Genomic DNA, 14,182 nt, shown 5'->3' with positions numbered 1-14,182 from the left:
CCCACCACCCTCTGCGTAAAGAACTTTCCACGCATATCCCCCCTAAACTTTTCCCCTTTCACTTTGAACTCGTGTCCCCTTGTAATTGAATCCCCCACTCTGGGAAAAAGCTTCTTGCTATCCACCCTGTCTATACCTCTCATGATTTTGTACACCTCAATCAGGTCCCCCCTCAACCTCCGTCTTTCTAATGAAAATAATCCTAATCTACTCAACCTCTCTTCATAGCTAGCGCCCTCCATACCAGGCAACATCCTGGTGAACCTCCTCTGCACCCTCTTCAAAGCATCCACATCCTTTTGGTAATGTGGCGACCAGAACTGCACGCAGTATTCCAAATGTGGCCGAACCAAAGTCCTATACAACTGTAACATGACCTGCCAACTCTTGTACTCAATACCCCGTCCGATGAAGGAAAGCATGCCGTATGCCTTCTTGACCACTCTATTGACCTGCGTTGCCACCTTCAGGGAACAATGGACCTAAACACCCAAATCTCTCTGTACATCAATTTTCCCCAGGACTTTTCCATTTACTGTATAGTTCACTCTTGAATTGGATCTTCCAAAATGCATCACCTCGCATTTGCCCTGATTGAACTCCATCTGCCATTTCTCTGCCCAACTCTCCAGTCTATCTATATTCTGCTGTATTCTCTGACAGTCCCCTTCAGTATCTGCTACTCCACCAATCTTAGTGTCGTCCGCAAACTTGCTAATCAGACCACCTATACTTTCCTCCAAATTATTTATGTATATCACAAACAACAGTGGTCCCAGCACGGATCCCTGTGGAACACCACTGGTCACACGTCTCCATTTTGAGAAACTCCCTTCCACTGCTACTTTCTGTCTCCTGTTGCCCAGCCAGTTCTTTATCCATCTAGGTAGTACACCTTGGACCCCATGCACCTTCACTTTCTCCATCAACCTACCATGGGGAACCTTATCAAACGCCTTACTGAAGTCCATGTATATGACATCTACAGCCCTTCCCTCATCAATCAACTTTGTCACTTGCTCAAAGAATTCTAGTAAGTTGGTAAGACATGACCTTCCCTGCACAAAACCATGTTGCCTATCACTGATAAGCCCATTTTCTTCCAGATGGGAATAGATCCTATCCCTCAGTATCTTCTCCAGCAGCTTCCCTACCACTGACGTCAGGCTCACCGGTCTATAATTACCTGGATTTTCCCTGCTACCCTTCTTAAGCAAGGGGACAACATTAGCAATTCTCCAGTCCTCCGGGACCTCACCCGTGTTTAAGGATGTTGCAAAGATATCTGTTAAGGCCCCAACTATTTCCTCTCTCGCTTCCCACAGTAACCTGGGATAGATCCCATCCGGACCTGGGGACTTGTCCACCTTAATGCCTTTTAGAATACCCAACACTTCCTCCCTCCTTATGCCGACTTGACCAAGAGTAATCAAACATCTGTCCCTAACCTCAACATCCGTCATGTCCCTCTCCTCGGTGAATACCGATGCAAAGTACTCGTTTAGAATCTCACCCATTTTCTCTGACTCCACACATAACTTTCCTCCTTTGTCCTTGAGTGGGCCAATCCTTTCTCTAGTTACCCTCTTGCTCCTTATATATGAATAAAAGGCTTTCCTCTGTAAATAAACACGAAAAGACCTTTGAATACTTTGGGTGGTCTGGCAACCTTTGAATTCCAGAGTTTCAATTACCTTGCATTTACAAATTTAATTCCCCAAGTGACTTCTAAACAATATTAATACAAATTAGATGATTGTAACAGTAGTCACAGCTTGCATGCAGCATGGTCCCACAAACAGCAATTTGATCATGACCAGATAATCTGTTCATTTGCTGTTTCATTTCTTATTGATGGAATTTGTGATTCTGGGTGGCGGTAGTTGTATGATAGCAGCTATGGATGGAGCCTGGCCCTTTAAGATGCTGTAGGTGTTTTACGGCTCAACAACACCAGTCCCCCAACCCTGCTCCAGCCCTAAGTTGCAAGCTCCACAACAGAGGCAGAGGGAGTCTGCTTTCATTATCTAAATTAAACTCATCCTAGAAAATTCAGTGTTACCAGCCATGTCATTTAGGTGGGTGATGATCTAACACAGAAAGGAAATTATTGACATATATATATTAAAGAGTTTAGAACCACTTTACTCTTTTAATAGGAGTATCATTGCATTGGCCTGGAATCGAACCCGGGCCTCTCGCGTGGCAGGCGAGAATTCTACCACTGAACCACCAATGCAATCACATGGATGGCTCCTGGGCTGGAAGCTCCCTTGCTGTTCAACTCTATCCATGGCCATCTGCTCCCATCCCTAACGTTTTCTCCCCCAATCTGCCCTCTTAAACTGTTTAAATTCCCCTGGCTCTTTAAATCAGTTCATTTTAGCCCTATCTAAAAGTTAACAGTTAGTTCAGTGTATGTTACCTGGGCCCACTGCCCTCCCCCAGCCACACCTGCTCTTTGTTTTCTCAATGAAATTGATCCGGATGAAACTGACAAGCACAGCTGCCGATACTTCAATCTCCGATCCTGCTGTCTTCACAGTCCAGAGTGTCTGCAGCCACGGCATGCGGTAAGTCCATTGAGGTGAAGAAGGAGCTGCGGGACCCGAGAGAAGTCCTGTGAAAAGGTGCCCCGAACACCCAAAACATCCACGAACGGCCCCCCCGGCCGCAACTTCAAAGCGCCCGCGGGAGATGGCTCGGAGAGCATCTGCAGCGCACTGTCGGCAATGCTGCATGCCTTTATTTAAACCACTGCAAAAAAAAACCCTTAGCAAATGTAATCACCTCTAAGTCTGCCAAATGATGCTTCACCTCCCGAAGGACGTGGATAAGCTTTCCGGACGTCGATGGTGGGCACTGAGGAAATGGCTTATTACCTGCACCAGATTCCACCCCCCCTCCCCCCCCTTTACCCCCCTTCCACCCCCCCCCCCCACCCCCGTCCCCTTCCCTGCTCCACCCTCTCAGCTCACCCCCTCACAACCCCGTCCCAGCCCGCCCCCCCCTCGCACCATCTTCACCCCGCACCCCCTTCCCCTGCACCCCCCCCACCCCCTCCCTCTACCCCTCCCCCTTGCATCCCCTCCTCCCACCGGCACCATCCTACACCTGTGTAGGGGCCCCAACAACCCCACTGCCTTGTGGGCGTCTCGGGAGAGACCAAGGCTAAGGGAGTAAACCCTAACAGAAAATCCGGAGCGGAACCCCGTAGGCGGTCATGTGTCACCTTTGGCATGTTTCCGGCAGTTCCTGCAGCCATACTGGTGCCAAACGTCGTGTCCTGCACTCCTTTGGACCCCACCAGAAAGGCCGAGAGGGGGGTTTTGACGACTGGGCAACTCTCAACCTCCATAAATTTGCCCAGGCATGCGCCATGGAGAGGTCACTCCATAGTTGCCTCACAGCGACTGAAACAACACGGAAGGCAGCAGTTACGGGTTATAAGTCCAGATAAATTGGCGTAGAAACTGGGCGCCACGGGTTGCCTTTGTCGGTGGGAGAGGTCATTGCACCTCACTGGACAGCTACCGCCCGCCTCAAACCGGGCAGCCCCCGGTCAATAAGGTTCTGTCCCGCCACAGTCTGCCTGCTTCAATGGGTGCTTGGAGCTCAGGGTCATTGCCCGAAAGGTGGACTGATACACCGCACCAAACAACATGAAAAAAGGAAAAAAAGGAAAGAAGGTACCAGCCCTTCGCTTTGCAAGCTGGAACGTCAGAACTATGTGTCCTGGCCTGTCGGAAGACCTTACACAAATCAACGATTCTCGGAAGACCGCCATCATTAACAACGAGCTCAGTAGACTCAATGTGGACATTGCAGCACTTCAGGAGACTCGCCTCCCCGCGAGTGGCTCTCTAGCAGAGCAAGACTACACCTTCTTCTGGCAGGGCAGGGATCCTGAAGAACCAAGACAGCATGGAGTGGGCTTCGCCATCAGAAACTCCTTGCTCAGCATGATAGAGCCTCCCTCAAATGGCTTGGAACGCATACTGTCCATCCGACTGCTCACCACCTCTGGTCCAGTACACCTACTCAGCATCTATGCTCCAACACTCTGTTCCGCACCTGAAGCTAAAGACCAGTTCTATGAACAACTCCATAACATCATTAGCAGCATCCCCAACACCGAACACCTATTCCTGCTGGGGGACTTTAATGCCAGGGTTGGGGCCGACCATGACTCATGGCCCTCCTGCCTTGGGCGCTATGGCGTTGGAAGGATGAATGAGAACGGGCAGAGACTGCTTGAGTTGTGTACCTATCATAACCTCTGCATCACCAACTCGTTCTTTCACACTAAACCCTGTCACCAGGTTTCATGGAGGCACCCAAGATCACGTCGTTGGCACCAGCTAGACCTCATTGTCACAAGGCGAGCCGCCTTAAACAGTGTTCAAATCACACGCAGCTTCCACAGTGCGGACTGCGACACCGACCACTCCCTGGTGTGCAGCAAGGTTAGACTCAGACCAAAGAAGTTGCATCATTCCAAGCAGAAGGGCCACCCGCGCATCAACACGAGCAGAATTTCTCACCCACAGCTGTTACAAAAATTTCTAAATTCACTTGTAACAGCCCTTCAAAACACTCCCACAGGGGATGCTGAGACCAAGTGGGCCCACATCAGAGACGCCATCTATGAGTCAGCTTTGACCACCTACGGCAAAAGTGCGAAGAGAAATGCAGACTGGTTTCAATCTCATAATGAAGAGCTGGAACCTGTCATAGCCGCTAAGCGCATTGCACTTTTGAACTACAAGAAAGCCCCCAGCGATTTAACATCCGCAGCACTTAAAGCAGCCAGAAGTACTGCACAAAGAACAGCTAGGCGTTGCGCAAACGACTACTGGCAACACCTATGCAGTCATATTCAGCTGGCCTCAGACACCGGAAACATCAGAGGAATGTATGATGGCATGAAGAGAGCTCTTGGGCCAACCATCAAGAAGATCACCCCCCTCAAATCTAAATCGGGGGACATAATCACTGACCAACGCAAACAGATGGACCGCTGGGTTGAGCACTACCTAGAACTGTACTCCAGGGAGAATGCTGTCACTGAGACTGCCCTCAATGCAGCCCAGCCTCTACCAGTCATGGATGAGCTGGACATACAGCCAACCAAATCGGAACTCAGTGATGCCATTGATTCCCTAGCCAGCGGAAAAGCCCCTGGAAAGGACAGCATTACCCCTGAAATAATCAAGAGTGCCAAGCCTGCTATACTCTCAGCACGACATGAACTGCTATGCCTGTGCTGGGACGAGGGAGCAGTACCCCAGGACATGCGCGATGCCAACATCATCACCCTCTATAAAAACAAAGGTGACCGCGGTGACTGCAACAACTACCGTGGAATCTCCCTGCTCAGCATAGTGGGGAAAGTCTTTGCTCGAGTCGCTCTGAACAGGCTCCAGAAGCTGGCCGAGCGCGTCTACCCTGAGGCACAGTGTGGCTTTCGTGCAGAGAGATCGACTATTGACATGCTGTTCTCCCTTCGTCAGATACAGGAGAAATGCCGTGAACAACAGATGCCCCTCTACATTGCTTTCATTGATCTCACCAAAGCCTTTGACCTCGTCAGCAGACGTGGTCTCTTCAGACTACTAGAAAAGATCGGATGTCCACCAAAGCTACTAAGTATCATCACCTCATTCCATGACAATATGAAAGGCACAATTCAACATGGTGGCTCCTCATCAGAGCCCTTTCCTATCCTGAGTGGTGTGAAACAGGGCTGTGTTCTCGCACCCACACTTTTTGGGATTTTCTTCTCCCTGCTGCTTTCACATGCGTTCAAATCCTCTGAAGAAGGAATTTTCCTCCACACAAGATCAGGGGGCAGGTTGTTCAACCTTGCCCGTCTAAGAGCGAAGTCCAAAGTACGGAAAGTCCTCATCAGAGAACTCCTCTTTGCTGACGATGCTGCTTTAACATCTCACACTGAAGAACGCCTGCAGAGTCTCATCGACAGGTTTGCGTCTGCCTGCAATGAATTTGGCCTAACCATCAGCCTCAAGAAAACGAACATCATGGGGCAGGATGTCAGAAATGCTCCATCCATCAATATTGGCGACCACGCTCTGGAAGTGGTTCAAGAGTTCACCTACCTAGGCTCAACTATCACCAGTAACCTGTCTCTAGATGCAGAAATCAACAAGCGCATGGGTAAGGCTTCCACTGCTATGTTCAGACTGGCCAAGAGAGTGTGGGAAAATGGCGCACTGACACGGAACACAAAAGTCCGAGTGTATCAGGCCTGTGTCCTCAGTACCTTGCTCTACAGCAGCGAGGCCTGGACAACGTATGCCAGCCAAGAGCGACGTCTCAATTCATTCCATCTTCGCTGCCTTCGGAGAATACTTGGCATCAGGTGGCAGGACTATATCTCCAACACAGAAATCCTTGAAGCGGCCAACATCCCCAGCTTATACACACTACTGAGTCAGCGGCGCTTGAGATGGCTTGGCCATGTGAGCCGCATGGAAGATGGCAGGATCCCCAAAGACACATTGTACAGCGAGCTCGCCACTGGTATCAGACCCACCGGCCGTCCATGTCTCCGTTATAAAGACGTCTGCAAACGCGACATGAAATCGTGTGACATTGATCACAAGTCGTGGGAGTCAGTTGCCAGCATTCGCCAGAGCTGGCGGGCAGCCATAAAGACAGGGCTAAATTGTGGCGAGTCGAAGAGACTTAGTAGTTGGCAGGAAAAAAGACAGAGGCGCAAGGGGAGAGCCAACTGTGCAACAGCCCCAACAAACAAATTTCTCTGCAGCACCTGTGGAAGAGCCTGTCACTCCAGAATTGGCCTTTATAGCCACTCCAGGCGCTGCTTCACAAACCACTGACCACCTCCAGGCGCGTATCCATTGTCTCTCGAGATAAGGAGGCCCAAAAGAACTCTTTTAATAACATTAGCTCCTACAATGCTTACAACTCATCAAAATAAAATAAACTTGATGAATGGGATGTCTTACTTAAAATCCTATAGATGATATGGAATTACATAATTTTAAAATTTGGAATGGGACTCTTCCCGAATAAACTTTATTATGTATCTATTTGTGCAACTTTTTTGCCACTAGTGGTTGCCCAAACTTTGTAAGTGCAAGACTATTGAAGATCTGCAAAGTGTAGTGGAGACATCTGGTGCAGTAGAGTATTATTTCTGATCACTTGTACATGGGCCATCTTGATGGTTCCACTGTCACTAATAATTTTTATGGTAATAACCAACACAGCATTTAGGTTCCTCCACATTTCTCCCCTATGGAGGCTGCTGTCAATCATGTATTAGGTGGGGTCAGAGTTAGAGGAAATACAATAAGGCCGAAATTGGGTTTACTGTGCATGTATGTGAATGCATGGAATGTTGTAACTAAGATTGGTGAGCTGCAGGTGCAGGTAGCCACATGGGCATATGATGTTGTGGCAATTAAGGGAGACCTGGCTCAAAAAAGGGCAGTACTGGGTACAAAGTATTTAAGCATGCGAAACATTCAGGAAAGATCGGGAAGGAAAGAAAGGAGGAGGATTAAGGAGAATATACCAGTGTTGGAGAGGCAGGATGTCCTAGATGGGTCAAGGACAGAATCTATTTGGTTAGACCTAGGAAATGATAGAGGTACCATTACACTACCAGGTGTATTCTATAGGTCACCAACTAGTGTTACGACCAAGGCAGGTGTAATGCACTATTAATTCAGTCCCACTACTCCACAGGTCATAGCATATTAGTAAAGTTTCCCACCTACCAGAAAATAGCCAAATTAAACACTCTACTTGTCCCCCAGAATAAAGCACACCAAACCAGGTTTCTTTAAACAACAACAAAATTAACTATTTATTAATAAACTAAATCTTAAACAATATTGAGATAAATCTATATATGAAAAGGTGTTATGTCTTCCTAACCCTCATGCGCACACACATACATTCAAAAACCAGTTAACCGGGGGAAATGGCTTTTATCTTTACAACTGTTTCTTAGGAATAATAAAATAACTGGGTTGTAACGTTCTGATAGGATATTTCCAGGTCGGTGAGGTGTCCCAGGGTCAAATAGCTGGATGCCACATGAAGTCTCTCCAGGTGAGTTTAATAAACAATCTGGGTAGGTGTTCAAGGCAATTTGTCTGCAGCAGGCATCACACAGATCTTTCAGCAGAGGGTGTAGCAACAGGTCTACTTGGGTTTTGAATTAGCAGTCGAGCAATAGCAGTTTTCTTGAGCTTTCCAGATCTCCCAAAACACAAGAGGCAACAGGAATCACTCCTGAGGTAGAGATTTTTCAGAGACTGGGAGCAATAGGATTCTGCTACCTTTAAAAATGCAGGGCTTCCTCTCAGCAAAGGAGCTTTTCTCCACAGAAAGCAGCAACTCCTCTTTTCCTGTGTCTTTCCGTCTCCAGGGGTCTTTTCCTCTCTCCAGGCAGACCACAGCCACACCTCAAATGTAGGAATTCTTTTTCCAAGAGAGGCAAATCTTCTTTTTAGAGAGTAGGTATTTTTTTCCTCTGGTCAGCAAACACCAGTCCCAGTCACCTCACTACTAGCTGTGTTCAGCTCCCTGGTCTTTTTCACACTGCAAAACTGAAACTAAAACCCACAATCAAGTCATGTGTTAGTCAGAACTCTTCCTGTCATTTCCCTGTTGAGCTGCTTGGAAGCAGGTACCTTACAGTGGGTACTCAGTTCAAACACCAAGTTTCAGCATTCAATGTTCACAGAAAATCCTTTTTTTCAGTCTTTTGAAAGCACACATAATTCTTAGCTTTCAATTTTAAAAAGACAAAACTCTTGTGACATTAGTGAGAAAGATATAGAGGAGCAAATTTGCAAGGAAATTACAGAGAGGTGCAAAACTTATAAAGTAGTTATATGCGGGACTTTAATTATCCTAATATAGACCGGGATAATAATAGTGTAAAGGGCAGAGAGGGGGGAGAGTTTCTAAAGTGTGTTCGGGAGAATTTTCTACAGCAGCATGTTTCCATTTCCAATGAAGAAAGACATTGCTGGACCTGATACTGACAAATGAGCTGGGACAAGAAGATCAAGTGTCAGTAGGGGAACATTTAGGGGACAATAATCACAGTATCATAAGGTTTAGGTTAACTATGAGAAAGAGCAAAGAGAAATCTAGAGTAAGATAATTAATTGAAGGAGGGCCAATTTCAATGGGGTGAGAGGTAATCTGTCCCAGGTAAATTGGAATCAAAGATTGGCAGACAAAACTGTAATTTAACAATGGGCCGCTTTTAAAGAGGAGATAGTTCAGCTATAGTTGAGGTACATTCCCATGAGGTGGAATGATAGGACAAACAAAGTCGGAGCTCACAGGATGACAAGCGAGTTAGAGAATAAGATGATGCAGAAAGAGGGTGCATATGACAGATGTCAGGTTGATAATACAAATGAGAACCAGGCTGAATACAAAAAGTACAGAGGGAAGTGAAGAATTAACTAAGCAGAAAAGAGAGATTATGAGAAAAGACTGGCAGCTAACATAAAAAAGATTCCAAAAGTCTTACACAGGCATACAAATAGTAAAAGGTGGTAAAAGGAGGAGTATGGCTGATTAAGGACCAAAAAGAGGATTTAAATATGGAGGCAGAGTGCATGATTGAGGAACTAAATGATTACTTTACATCTGTCATTACCAAGGAAGAAGATCCTGTCAAAGTTGTAGTGAAAGAGGAGGTAGGTGAAACATTGGATGAGCTAAAAATTGATTAAGAGAAGGTATTAGAAAGGTTGGTTGTACTTCAAGTAGATAAGTCACCAGGACAGTTTACGAGCACCCTAGCATTCAATGCACTCTCTGGGGAACAGGTCATGTCTTTTCCCAGCAGAGGGATTAGGTGGCCCCTGTATCCCCAAATATGACTATGGGCTTACTCACCTCACTCGAGGGTATGGGGTCACTTTTCCTCTGGGCACAAAAGCCTGGTAACTCTCAGGGATTTTGTTAGGTTTTCCCACACTCTCAGCAGTAGGTTTACTGGGTTTTACTGCCACAGTTAAAGCCACAGACTGGTCTGCTGTGCTTTCCATCAGGCTCCCTTTTCCTGCACCCTGACTAAACCGATGGATTTTCCCCGTAACTTCCAACAGTCAGCTCGAAGGTGACCTGCCTTGTTACAATGGAAACATACAGGCCTTTGGGCATCACTCCTGTTCTCTGCACCATCCTTTTTGGCCTGAAGAGGCCCCCCTGTGTTTTCAGCTCTCCCTTTTCACTTATGGCTGTTCATCCTCATATTACCCTCCCACCTTCTATCTTTTTCAGGTTTTTGGAGGTGTCTGGGGAAGGGTTTCCCTTGGGGAAAGGGCTTGTGAATAAGTGTATAATCATCAGCCAGGATTGCTGCGTGGCTAGATCATGGAACCTTTTGGTTCCACATGGTTTCTCATGGAAAGGGGAAGCAAGCTTTTGAACTCCTCGAGGAGGATCACCACTCTGAGGTTTTCATAGGTGGACTCTATTTTTAGTGCCCGTATCCATTAGTCAAAAGCAAGTTGCTTAACCCTTTTGAAATTGATGTAAATTTGTTCAGGCTGCTTTTGGAGAATTCGGAACTTTTGGCGGTATACCTCCGGTACCAGCTCATATGCACCCAGGATAGTATTTTTAGTCATTTCATAATCTGATGAACTCTCATCAGGCAACAGTGAATGAACCTCATGGGCTTTTCCTGTTAGTTTGCTTTGCTATAACAGTGTCCAGCTCTCAGCGACCACTTCAGCTGTTCTGCAAGCCTTTCAAAAGATCTGAAAAATGCTTCTCCATCCTCCTATTGAACTTCGGTATGAACTGGCAGAACTTTAAGAGCTCAGTACCTGGTCCTGAGTTAGGGGAAACCCCCTCACTAGCAATGCCTTCACTGGTTGTATTGGGTCTTCCCCTAGTTAGTTCGAGCCACTTTAACTCCATTTCCTGGAAAGCTTTTTGTTTTTCTCTTTCCTGAAATTCCAATTCTATTCTCCTCTGTTCTAATTGTACCTTAGCTAATGTTACTTTGTCTGTTTCAGATTCTATGCCTGTCTCCGGTTCTTCAGTGTCAATTTTAAAATGGTTGGCCATTTTACTCTTCAACAGATAGGGTTTTTAACCTGGCCCAAGTTACTTCACTCTGTTCGAGGAAGATACTGGCCTCAAATGTGGACATTTTAGTACTCTGGAACTGAAAACCACAAGAATTGTATTGAAGTTTTTAAATTATTGCTAGGGATCAATTTGGTTTCCCACTTCCAATTTCCTGTTTGTCTTTGGGTTTGATCCCAGACATGAGCCCCCAAATTTCCGTTCCGGTCAAGTGAGGAGGGGTCAAAGGGCTTGCCTCTTTTCCCTCTTTTTGTTTGACCACAACAGGTTTAATTCTTTCTTAAAGTGGATGTACTGGCCAATTCAGTAGGTGTTTGATTACTTACTTGCTATGATCATAACAAGAACCAATTGGACAGGTTTTCTTGAGTTTAACAAAAAAAGTTAACTTTATTGTACCTAAACCAAATTAAAGAAAATAATAAACTACGCACGAACTTTTACTCACACATTCACACACTAGAGGTTTACACATACAAATAGGTTGCAGAGTGAGGAAAGGTAGATTGGTTGAATTAGAGTCCATAGAAAAAAGGGTTATACAATCTGTGGTGTTTGGTGATTCGGCTGGCTTATAGCTGAATTTGGTGGTCCTGAGGCTTTTAGTTTGAAAACATAGATGACTGGTCCTGTGGGTCTCTTAGAGACAGCAATGTGGATGATTTTCTCCAATGGAGTTTCTGATTGTAGCTGGAGTATTCAAAGGTGATCAGTCAACAGGCAGAGTTTGAAGCTTGTAAGCTGAAATGGAGAGAGATAGAGAGGAACCCCCACTTAGGGTCTGCACATGTCAGAGTCCAGAAGCTTTTCCTCTTTCTGCTGCAGATAAACACAAGCTTGAAACCACAGATGTGGTGGATCTTGTCATATGACTGTCACTCAGTCATTCAAACATAGCAGTTAGCAGTATTTCTCTCTTGCTAAAAAGAACATGTAGTTCCTTTAATCTTCCTGGGTCTTGCTTTTTTCTGGGCTATAAGCAGACATTTTGTCTCCCTCCTCACAAGCCTTGCATTGTAGGACACAGTGTTAACAATTAGGTAGCCATCTTAAGTTGCTAGCAAAGTAATCTTTTTTCTCTATTCCTTTTGAATTTCTTCAAATAAATATAAATTCAGATCTCCAGTTGAATTTTTTGATGAGGTAATAGACAGGGTTCATGAGGGTAAAGTGGTTGACATGGTTTACATGGACTTCCAAAAGGCATTTGATACAGTGCCACATAATAAGCTTGTTAGCAAAGTTGAAGCCCATGGAATATAAGGAACTGTGGCAACATGGATGTGAAGTTGGCTAAGTGACAGAAAACAGAGTAGTGTTATCAGTTGTTTTTCGAACTAGAGGATAGTACAGAGTGGGGTTCCCCAGGGGTGAGTATTAGGAATACTTTTCTTGATCTACATTAATGACCTAGACTTGGATGTGCAGGGCATAATTTCAAAATTTGCAGTCGACAGAAAACTTGGAAGTATTGTGAACTGTGAGGACGATAGAGATAGACTTGAAGAGGAGATAGTCTGGCTGCTGAAACGAGTAGTAACATGGCAGATGAAATTTAGTGCAGGGAAGTGTGAAGTGATATATATATATATATATATATATATATATATATGGTAGGATGAGTGAGGAAAGGCAGTATAAAATAAACAATACAATTCTAAAGGGGGTGCAGGAGCAGAAGGACCTGGGGTTATACTTGCACAAATTGTTGAAGGTGTCAGGGCAGGTTGAGAAAAGACATACAGGATCCTGGGCTTTATAAATAGAGGCATAGAGTACAAAAGGAAGGAGGTTATAGTGAACCTTTATAAAACATTGATTCAGCCTCAACTGAAGTATTGTGTCCAATTCTGGGCACCACACCTTAGGAAGGATATAAAGACATTAGAGAGGGTGCAGAAAAGATTTACAAGATTTTTTTATTCTTTCATGGGATGTGGGCAGCACTGGCAAGGCCAGAATGTATTGCACATTCCTAATTGCCCTTGACAACTGAGTGACTTGCTAGGCCATTTCAAAGAACAGTTAACAGTCAACCACAGTGCTGTGTGTCTGGAGTCACATGCAGGCCAGACCAGGTAACAACAGCAGATTTCCTTTCCTAAAGGACATTAGTGAACCAGATGGGTTTTTATAACAATCAATGATAGTTTCATGGCACCATTACTGAGACCGGTTTTCAATTACAGATTTTATTAATTGGCTGCATTCAAATCCCACCAGCTGCTAAGATGGGATTTGAACCCATGTCCCCAGGGCAGTGGCCTAGACTTCTGGAGTGCTAGTTTAGTGATAGTACCACTACACCACCATCTCACTTGAGAGTGGCCCCAGTGATGAGATATTTCAGTTAAATGGATAGATTGGAGAAGCCGGGACTGTTCTCCTTGGAGAAGAGAAGGTTGTCAAGAAAACCCGATATGCCAAATGAGGAATTTTTAATTAATTGGTGAAAAATTTACATTACACTTTTAATGGAAAAAAATCCTACAGTTAACTTTAAAAAAACTGGCAGCCAAGATGGCCACCACAATTTGCATCCGAAATACCAGGAGGTCGAACTGGAGACAAAAGTCGAACAAGAAGCCCAGCCAGGACAATGCTTTGGCCAATGGAGACATCCCTCCAGGGGGTAAACACTGACAATACCACCTGACAGAGGTTTTGGGTTTTAGACTTTGGACCTCATTAAAAACAAAAGGGATTGAGAGAACCATGTCACTCATGGCTGGAAAAACTGGGAGTTTTGTTACACAGAGAAGAGACAAGCAGTAACTGAGACTGCAGCAGCAGAGAAGGCTGTGTACCTCCCTTTCTTTATTTCTTTCTCTCTCCATCTGTGACTGTGGACTCTCCAAGCCTACAGACTGCTGCAGCCAGAGACCAGAGAAAGAAAGCCACCTACCAGTTTGCCTTCAAGAAAACCCTGAGCAAAGCAGGCCAGCCACAAAGTGCACTTTGACTAACCAAGGACTTCAAGAATACAACTTCAGCTGGAAGGCCACCGTGTCATCCAACCTCACCGACAGTGTATTTAACTTTTGTTTATTCTGGACTTTAA

The 14,182-nt window shown here is 45.5% G+C and overlaps 1 non-coding gene across 1 annotated transcript; it reads right to left on the bottom strand.

Moving 5' to 3' along the window:
* Positions 1 to 2,168: 2,168 nt before the first annotated feature.
* Positions 2,169 to 2,239, bottom strand: trnag-gcc (transfer RNA glycine (anticodon GCC)). The gene has a single exon. It is a non-coding gene; the product is annotated as a tRNA-Gly (tRNA).
* Positions 2,240 to 14,182: the final 11,943 nt, after the last annotated feature.

Source organism: Heterodontus francisci, chromosome 2, assembly GCF_036365525.1.
Source record: "Heterodontus francisci isolate sHetFra1 chromosome 2, sHetFra1.hap1, whole genome shotgun sequence".
Taxonomy (NCBI): domain Eukaryota; kingdom Metazoa; phylum Chordata; class Chondrichthyes; order Heterodontiformes; family Heterodontidae; genus Heterodontus; species Heterodontus francisci.
Note: the sequence above shows the minus strand (reverse complement) of the source record. Positions and strands in the feature narration are given on the sequence as shown.